Source organism: Pristiophorus japonicus, chromosome 6 (genome assembly GCF_044704955.1).
Source record: "Pristiophorus japonicus isolate sPriJap1 chromosome 6, sPriJap1.hap1, whole genome shotgun sequence".
Taxonomy (NCBI): Eukaryota; Metazoa; Chordata; class Chondrichthyes; family Pristiophoridae; genus Pristiophorus; species Pristiophorus japonicus.
Genome location: NC_091982.1, coordinates 198441406 through 198451662, shown reverse-complemented (window position 1 = coordinate 198451662; position 10257 = coordinate 198441406).

Below are 10257 nucleotides of genomic sequence, written 5' to 3'. Positions count from 1 at the left end.
GGGAGGCGCTACCGAAGAAGCCATGGCAAGTTGCTGCAATGCATCTTGTAGATGGTACACACTGCAGCGACGGTCTGTTGGTGGAGGAGGGAGTGAATGTTTAAGATGGTAGATGGGGTGTCAATCAAGCGGGCCTCTTTTTTTGCTGAATAGTGTCGAGCTTGAGTGTTGTTGGAGCTTCACTCATCCAAGCAAGTGGAGAGTATTCCATCACACTCCTGACTTGTGCTTTGTAGATGGTGGAAAGGCTTTGGGGAGTCAGGAGCTGAGACACTCGCCGCAGAATACCCAGCTTCTGACCTGCTCATGTTGCCGCAGTGTTTATGTGGCTGGTCCAGTTAAGTTTCTAGTCAATAGTGACCCCCAGGATGTTGATGGTGGGGGATTCGGCGATGGTAATATCGTTGAATATCATGGGGAGGTGGTTAGACTCTCACTTGTTGGAGATGGTAATTGTCTGGCATCTAGGTGGCGCAAATGTAACCTGCCACTTACCAGCCAAGTCTGAATGTCATCCACGTCTTGCAGTTTTACTAGGGCTTCTTGATGGCACACTCTCAAATGGGAATCGGCGGAAACTCTCCACTGGATGGAGTCATATCTAGCACAAATATGTTGTGGTGGCTGGAGGTCAATCATTACAGTCCCAGGACATTACTGCAGGAGTTTCTCAGGGTAGTGTCTTAGGCCCAACTATCTTCAGCTGCTTCATCAGTTTTATTAGGGCTCCTTGATGGCACACTCTCAAATGCTGCCTTGCTATCAAGGGCAGTCACCTCACCTCTGGAATTTAGCTTTTTTGTTCATGTTTGGACCAAGGCTGTAATGAGGTCTGGCGGGACCCAAATTGGGCATCGATGAGCAAGTTATTACTGTGTAAGTGCTGCTTGATAGCACTGTTGATGACGCCTTCCATTACTTTCCTGGCGATTGAGAGTAGACTGATGGGGCGGTAATTGGCCGGATTGGATTTGTCTCGCTTTTTGTGGACAGGACATACCTAGGCACGTTTCCACATTGTCGGGTAGATGCCAGTGTTGTAGCTGTACTGAAACCGCTTGGCTAGAGGCACGGCTAGTTCTGGAGCACAAGTCTTCAGCACAACAACCGGATGTTGTCGGACCCCATAGCCTTTGCTGTATCCAGTGCGTTCAGCTACTTCCTGATATCACGTGGAGTGAATCGAATTAGCTGAAGACTGTTTTCTGTAATGGTGGGAATCTCAGGAGGAGGTTCATCCACTCAGCACTTCTGGCTGAAGATGGTTGCAATTGCTACAGCCTTGTCTTTTGCACTTGCATGCTGGACTCCGCCATCATTGATGATGGAGATATTTATGGAACCTCCTCCTTCCGTTAGTTTTAATTGTCCACCGCCATTCATGACTGGATGTAGCAGGACTGCAGAGCTTTGATCTGATCTGTTGATTTTCAGATTGCTTAGCTCTGTTGGTAGCATGCTGCTACCTCCTTTTTAGATGCGCATGATGCTGCTCCTAGCATGCTTTTCTGCATGTCTCATTGAACCAGTGTTGGTTCCCTGGCTTGATGGTAATGGAAGAATGAGGATATGCCGGGCCATGAGGTTACAGATTGTGGTGGAATACAATTCTGCTGCTGCTGATGGCCCACAGTGCCTCATGGATGCTCAGTTTTGATTTGCTAGATCTGTTCTGAATCTATCCCATTTAGCACAGTGGTAGTGCCACAAAACACGATGGAGGGTGTCTTCACTGTGAAGACGGGACTCCACAATGACTGCGGTGATCACTGCTACCAATGTTGTCATGAACATATGCATCTGCGACAGGTAGATTGGAGAGGATGAGGTAGAGTAGATTTTTTTTCCCCGCTTGGTTCCCTCACCACTTGTTGTAGACGCAGTCTGGCAGCTATGTCCTTCAGGACTCTGCCAACTCAGTCAGTGGTGGTATTACCGTGCCATTCTTGGTGATGGACATTGAAGTCCTCTACCGAGAGTACATTCTATGCCCTTGCTACTCTCAGTGCTTCTTCCAAGTGGTGTTCAACATGGAGGAGTACTGATTCATCAGTTGAGGCAGGGGCGGTAGTTGGTAATCAGCAGAAGGTTTGCTTGACCTGAAGCCATGAGACTTCATTTGGTCCAGAATCAATGTTGAGGACTCCCAATGCCACTCCCTCCTGACTGTATACCACTGTGCCGCCTCCTCAGATGGGTGTGTTGTGCCGGTGAGACAGGACATACCCAGGTATGGTGATGGAGGAGTCTGGGACATGGGCAGAAAGGTATGATTCTGTGAGTATGTCGATGTCAGCATGTTGCTGGACTAGTCTGTGGGACAGCTCTCCCAATTTTGGCACATGTTCCCAGATGTTAATGAGGAGAACTTTGCAGGGTCGACTAGGCTGGGTGTACCGTTACCGTGTCCAAAACCAGTGCCGAAATTGATGCTGGGTGATCCATCCGGTTTTATTCCTACTGTTTCTCGTAGCGGTGTGTTACAACTCATTGGCTTGCTAGGCCATTTCAGAGAGCAGTTAAGAGTCAACCACATTGCTGTGGGTGTGGAGTCATATATAGCCCAGACCAGGTAAGGACGGCAAACTTCCTTCCCTAAAGAACATTGGTGAATCAAATAGGTTTTTAACGACAATCCGATAGTTTCATGGTCACTATTACTGACATTAGCTTTTTATTCCAGATTTATTTAATTAACTGAATTTAAAATTCCACAGCTGCCATGGTGGGATTTGAACTCGCATGTCTGGATTATTAGTCCAGGCCTCTGGATTACTAGTCCTGTAATTTAAGCACTATTTGAGGGATTTCTAAAAGAATATTGCATCTCATTACATCCTTAGGATGCCTGTGTGTTGCGACCAATGGGTTACTTTTAAACATTGGGTTACAATATTTTTAGGAGGGGCAGAATAGAGGAGGAATGGCAATATTGGTGAAAGAAGGAATGCATATTGGAGAGGATTAGTGTACAGATAAAAAGAGGTTCAAACCAAGTAAATATGGTTGGGGATCAAGGGTAAAAAGGATTGTTATATTAGTGAGGTTGTAATTGTGGAAGGGAAATGGAGGAGGAAATCTGTAAACAGATCTGGGCGATGAATAGGAATTACAGAAGGATGAGGCCTTTACAGTTGCTGCTTATATGGAGGCAGCAACGGTAGATAGAAATGAACTGTTTCCAGTGATTTGAGGGGACATGGATTATAATATTTAATGTAAATGATTTAGGACCGAGCAGAAGAAATATTTACATGGAGGGTTGTGAAGCTGCGGAATGCACTACCTGAGCCCATGTCAACATTTAATAGATTATTGAAACTTAAGTTTATGAGGGGGCTTGACAGGGTAGATGCAGAGAGGATGTTTCCCCTCGTGGGGGAATCTAGAACCAGGGGGCATAGTTTCAGAATAAGGGGTCGCCCATTTAAAACGGAGATGAGGAGGAATTTCTTCTGGGGATCGTGAATCTGTGGAATTCTCTACCCCAGAGAGCTATGGGGGCTGGGTCATTGAATATATTTAAGGTGGAGATGGGCAAGATTTTTGAATAATAAAGGAGTCAGGGGTTATGGGGAGCAGGCAGGGAAGTGTAGTTGAGGCCAAGATCAGATCAGTCATGATCTTATTGAATGGCAGAGCAGGCTCGAAGGGCCAAATAGCCTACTCCTGCTCCTATTATGTTATTAGATAGATAGTTGAAGGAAAGGAGATAAAAGGAGAGAACAGAGGAGGCACATAGGATTAGGACGACTGCTCAGTTGGAGGATAAGCACCAATACATTGGGTTGATCAATCTGTTTCCAAGTTGTAATTTCTATGTAATTCTATGAAGGGTAGTCACTTGTTAGTCGGTAATTGTGGTAGCAAACTTGCACACGTCGGGTTCCACAAACAGCAAATTAATTAAAAACATCAATTACAGTTTTGAAAGAACATCAAAGCTATTAATGGCTAAGAAAATCTGCTGAATATACTGAGCAACAGTTACTGGAAATTTAACTTGGCAAAGAAATTTCATACATCAGTGATAATTATTCTTATACAGAAATGTTAATATTTTCCTGAGATGAGACTATTTTGAAGACTCAAATTTGATTTGTACTGAAGTCTATAAAGTTTTTATTTCATTTTATAGAGCTACCCTTCAGTCAATGAGTTATTCGGTGTGCTGCTGTGAAGCAGGAGCCTAACAATCTAGTTAAACTCATGGTTGATCGATCTCAAACTAGATGCATACAAAAAAAAATTGAATTTTTCCAAGCTGCTATTTTTTTGGAAGTAAATTTATACTTGAGTGCTGGGTCATCCAATTTGCAGTGTGGTGCATATGACACAAAGGTGATAACTAACATAATACATCTCTGGAAACGAGGAGAAAAACAGCAATACTCACATGAGGTATGCAGTTAGCATTCGTGCAACCTTGTTCAAAAACAAATTTTCCAGCTGAAATAGGAATATTGGGTAATGAAAGGAAATGGGAAGATTAATGCTGGTTGTAGAAGAGCACAGTGGTCTGGTGTGTGTAGTACCGTATCTATTGTGCAACATATTTTGAAAGTGGTGGGAATAATTGGTTTCTGCTGAACATTTTACCTCCGTAAGTGTGAACTTGCATAAATCACCATATTTTATGGCTTCACAGGTGACCTGCCACAAGACAATGAGTTTCTGGTGGAATCCCATATTGGCATCATCAAATCATTGCTTCCCAGTCAATCTTAAATGTTTCTCATTCACATGCCCGATTAAAGTTGACAGAGATTGAAGAGATCACAGTTTTGCTCAGCACAAAATCTAACAAAGGGAAGAGGCAAATACTTGGATAAGATACAAAACTTTCCATATGCTTGAGCTTTATTGGGACATCTTTGAAATGTTTATTGATATTAATACTTTGGTAGGCCTCATGTAATGCAAACTTTGAGATTTTGATATACTGGCATGCTAAGGAATAAGAGAAGTAGACTGGGATTAAATTCCTCAAAGTTGCAAATGAGAGTATTGCTCAGAATGGAAACTTCAAGCTATAATAGGCATGATTTTGTGCTAAAGAAGAAAAATACAAGAAGTATACTGCTGCCCGTATCCTAACGCGCATTGTCCAGTTCACCCATTGCCCCTATGTTCGCTGACCTGCTCCCGATCCATGAATGTTTCTTTTTAAAAGAATTCTCATCTTCGTATCCAAATCTCTCCATGGCCTCGCCCCTCCATATCTCTGTAACCTCCAGGCCTCAACACGCCAAGAACTCTGCATTTCTCCAACTCCGGCCTCTTGTGCATCCCCCACTATTTTCGCTCCAGCATTGGAGACCATGGGGCTAGAAATTCGGTTTTGAGTCGCAGCATTTTTTTTGGCGGGAAAAAAACGCTATGCCTCCGCTATGATTTTGAGGTCGAACGTTCAGGGAAAAAATGTGCCCGGTGGGAAAAATCGGCATTGCACGAGGATTCATGGTGCAAAACGTAAATTTTCTGCAACTTTTCTCTGAGGCTGTTACCGCCACGAGTTGGGTCTAAGGTGGGGGGAAAACACTTAATTTTTTTTTCCAAATAAAAAAAAAATCACAAAACATTCACGACCTTTTTCTAGTGGATTGCTGCAAAAGAATTTAAAAATAAAAACTTTAATTTACTTTTTTTGCAATGTTTCATACCTACTGCCATTCCAAGGGCTGCGCTGACAGGTTTTATCTCTGCGTTTTTTTTTTGGTCCGATCTATGGGTCACTGCCGAGCCAAGTATCGGGCGAAAGCGCTTTTTCCGGTCATGCACGCCGCCAGCCTGCTCCCCAGCGGTATTTCAAATCCACTGGCGCAAGACTTCAGGGAATTTCCTGCCGCACTGTTTTCTGTCCAAAGTGGCGAAATGCCAGCGGAAGGTTGCGGAATTTCCAGTCCCATGTCTTTAGTTGCCTAAGCTCTCTCATTCCCTCCCTAAACCTCTCTCGTTCTTCCTCGATCATACTGTTAGAGTATAATTGTATGGGCACTAGCTGCCCTGGAAACTTGCCAAAATTGTTTTTTTTGTGTGTGCCAGCCTACATAGAAAGCACTGGAGAGAACTGCAGGCAAGATTTTATTTTCATCCAACATTCACACACAGACAAACAGCACTTTCCAGCAGGAATTACAGGACCATGAATCCTAGCTGATTTTTCCATTTTACCGAGATCAATTTTAGTGCCCACACACTGCTCTGGTTAAGATCATCTAAGTCATCACAAATCATGCACCAAATCTGGGGCTTTCTGGTCAACATGGTTGGGTGGTTAGGAGAGCTCCTCCATTTTGTTTTGTGGAGGGAAACAAGCAATGCATCTTTTTTACTTTTTGGCATATACAAGTGATGTGATGATGCATTTCAGTGTGATTCATAGAAACATAGAAATTAGGTGCAGGAGTAGGACATTTGGCCCTTCGAGCCTGCACCACCATTCAATATGATCATGGCTGATCATGCAATTTCAGTATCCCATTCCTGCTTTCTCTCCATACCCCTTGAACCCTTTAGCCACAAGGGCCACATCTAACTCCCTTTTAAATATATCTAGCGAACTGGCCTCAACAACTTTCTGTGGTAGAGAATTCCACAGGTTCACAATTCTCTGAGTGAAGAAGTTTCTCATAATTTCGGTCCAAAATGGCTTACCCCTTATCTTTAGACTGTGACCCCTGGTTCTGGACTTCCCCAACATCAGGAACATTCTTCCTGCATCTAACCTGTCCAATCCTGTCAGAATTTTTATATGTTTCTATGAGATCCCCTCTCATTCTTCTAAATTACAGTGAATATAAGCCTAGTCGATCTAGTCTTTCTTCATATGTCAGTCCTGCCATCCCGGTAATCAGTCTGGTGAACCTTCGCTGCACTCCCTCATTAGCAAGAATGTCCTTCCTCAGATTAGGAGACCAAAACTGCACACAATACTCAAGGTATGGTCTCACCAAGGCCCTGTACAACTGCAGCAAGACCTCCCAGCTCCTATACTCAAATCCTCTTGCTATGAAGGCCAACATGCCATTTGCTTTCTTTACTGCCTGCTGTACCTGCATGCCTACTTTCAATGACAGATGTACCATGACATCCAGGTCTCGTTGCACCTCCCCTTTTACTAATCTGTCACCATTCAGATAATAATCTGCCTTCCTGTTTTTGCAACCAAAGTGGATAACCTCACATTTATCCACATTATACTGCATCTGTCATGCATTTGCCCATTCACCTAACCTGTCCAAATCCCCCTGCAGTCTCCTAGCAGCTTGCACTGCCACCCAGCTTAGTGTCATCTGCAAACCTGGAGATATTACATTCAATTCCTTCGTCTAAATCATTAATGTATATTGTAAATAGCTGGGGTCCCAGCACTGAACCCTGCAGCACTCCACTAGTCACTGCCTGCCATTCTGAAAAGGACCTGTTTATTCCCACTCTTTGCTTCCTGTCTGCCAACCATTTCTCTATCCACGTCAATACATTACCCCCAATACCATGTGCCTTAATTTTGAACACTAATCTCTTGTGTGAGACCTTGTCAAAAGCCTTTTGAAAGTCCAAATACACCACATCCACTGGTTCTCCCTTATCCACTCTACTAATTACATCCTCAAAAAATTCTAGAAGATTTGTCAAGCATAATTTCCCTTTCATAAATCCATGCTGACTTGGACCGATCCTGTGACTGCTTTCCAAATGCGCTACTATTACATCTTTAATAATTGATTCCAACATTTTCCGCACTACCGATGTCAGGCTAACCGGTCTATAATTCCCTGTTTGCTCTCACTTTTTAAAAAAAGTCCGGTTACATTAGCTACCCTCCAACCCATAGGAATTGAACTAGAGTCGACAGAATGTTGGAAAATGACCACCAATGCATCCACTATTTCTAGGGCCACTTCCTTAGGCACTCTGGGATGCAGACTATCAGGCCCTGGGGATTTATCGGCCTTCAGTCCCTTCAATTTCCCTAACACCATTTCCTGACTAACAGGATTTCCCTCAGTTCCCCCTTCTCGCGAGACCCTCGGTCCCCTCATATTTTTGGGAGGTTATTCGTGTCTTCCTTAGTGAAGACAGAACTAAAGTATTTGTTCAATTGGTCTGCCATTTCCTTGTTCCCCATTATGAATTCCCCATTATGAATTCCCCTGATTCTGACTGCAAGGGACCTACATTAGTCTTCACGAATCTTTTTCTCTTCACATATCTATCGAAGCTTTTGCAGTCAGTTTTTATGTTCCCTGCAAGCTTACTCTCATACTTCATTTCCCCCATCCTAATTAAACCCTTAGTCCTCCTCTGCTGAATTCTAAATTTCTCCCAGTCCTCAGGTTTGCTGCTTTTTCTGGCTAATTTATATGCCTCTTCCTTGGATTTAACACTTTCCCTAATTTCCCTTGTTAGGCACGGTTGAGCCACCTCTTTTTTATTCTTACATCACACAGGGATGTACAATTGTTGTAGTTCATCCATGTGATAGTTAAATGTCTGCCATTGTCTATCCACTGTCAACCCTTTAAGTATCATTCTCCAGTCTATCCTAGCCAATTCACGTCTCGCACCGTCGATGTTTCTTTAAGTTCAGGACCCTAGTCTCTGAATTAACTGTGTCACTCTCCATCTTAATGAAGAATTCTACCATATTATGGTTACTCTTCCCCAAGGGGCCCCGCACAACCAGATTGCTAATTAATGCTCTCTCGTTACACAAGACCCAGTCTAGGATGGCCTGTTCTCTAGTTGGTTGCTCGACATATTGGTCTAGAAGACAATCCCTTTTACACAACAGGAAATCCTCCTCCAGAGTATTGCTACCAGTTTGGTTAGCCCAATCAATATGCAGATTAAAGTCACCCATGATAACTGCTGTCCCCTTATTGCATGCGTCCCTAATTTCCTGTTTGATGCCATCCCCAACCTCCCTACTACTATTTGGTGGGTTGTGTATAACTCCCACTAATGTTTTCTGCCCTTTGGTGTTTCGCAGCTCTACCCAGATTCCACGTCATCCACGCTAATGTCCTTCCTTACTATTGCGTTAATCTCTTTAACCAGTAACGCTACCCCACCTCCTTTTCCTTCCTTTCTATCCTTCCTGAATATTGAATACCTCTGGATGTTGAGTTCCCAGCCTTGGTTACCTTGGAGCCATGTCTCTGTAATCCCAATTACATCATATCCATTAACAGCTATCTGTGCAGTCAATTCATCCACCTTATTACAAATGCTCCTCGCATTGACACTCAGAGCCTTCAGGCTTGTTTTCTTGACACTCTTTGTCCTTTTAGAATTATGTTGCAATGTGGCCCTTTTTGATTTTTGCCCTTGATTTCTCTGCCCTCCACTCTTGCTTTTCTCCTTCCTACCTTTTGCTTCTGCCCCCTTTTTACTTCCCTCTGCCTCCCTGCATAGATTCCCATCCCCTGCCTTTTTAGTTTAAACCCTCCCCAACAGTATTAGCAAACACTCCCCCAAGGACATCAGTTCCAGTCCTGCCCAGGTGCAGACCGTCTGGTTTGTACTGGTCCCACCTCCCCCAGAACTGGTTCCAATGTCCCAGGAATGTGAATCCCTCCCCCTTGCACCACTTCTCAAGCCACGTATTCATCTGAGCTATCCTGCAATTCCTACTCTGACTAGCATGTGGCACTGGTAGCAATCCCGAGATTACTACCTTTGAGGTCCTTTTTAATTTAACTCCTATCTCCCTAAATTCAGCTTGTAGGGCCTCATCCCGCTTTTTACCTCTATCGTTGGTACTTATATGTACCACGGCAGCTGGCTGTTCACTCTCCCCCTCCAGAATTCGCTGCAGCCGCTCCGAGACATCCTTGATCCTTGCACCAGGGAGGCAACATACCATCCTGGAGTCTCGTTTGCGGCCACAGAATATGCCTATCTATTCCCCTTACAATAGAATCCCCTATCACTATAGCTTTCCCACTCTTTTACCTGCCCTCCTGTGCAGCAGAGCCACCCCTGGTGTCATGGACTTGGCTGCTGCTGCCTTCCCCTGATGAGCCATCTCCCCCAACATTACCCAAGGTGGTGTATCTGTTTTGGAGGGAGATGCCCGCATGGGACCCTTGCACTACCTTCCTTCCACTGCTCTTCCTGATGGTCACCCATTCCCTATCTGCCTGTGTAACCTTTACCTGCGGCGTGACCAACTCACTAAACGTGCTATTCACGACATCCTCAGTATCGCGGATGCTCCAGAATGAATCCATGTGCAGCTCCAGTGCCACA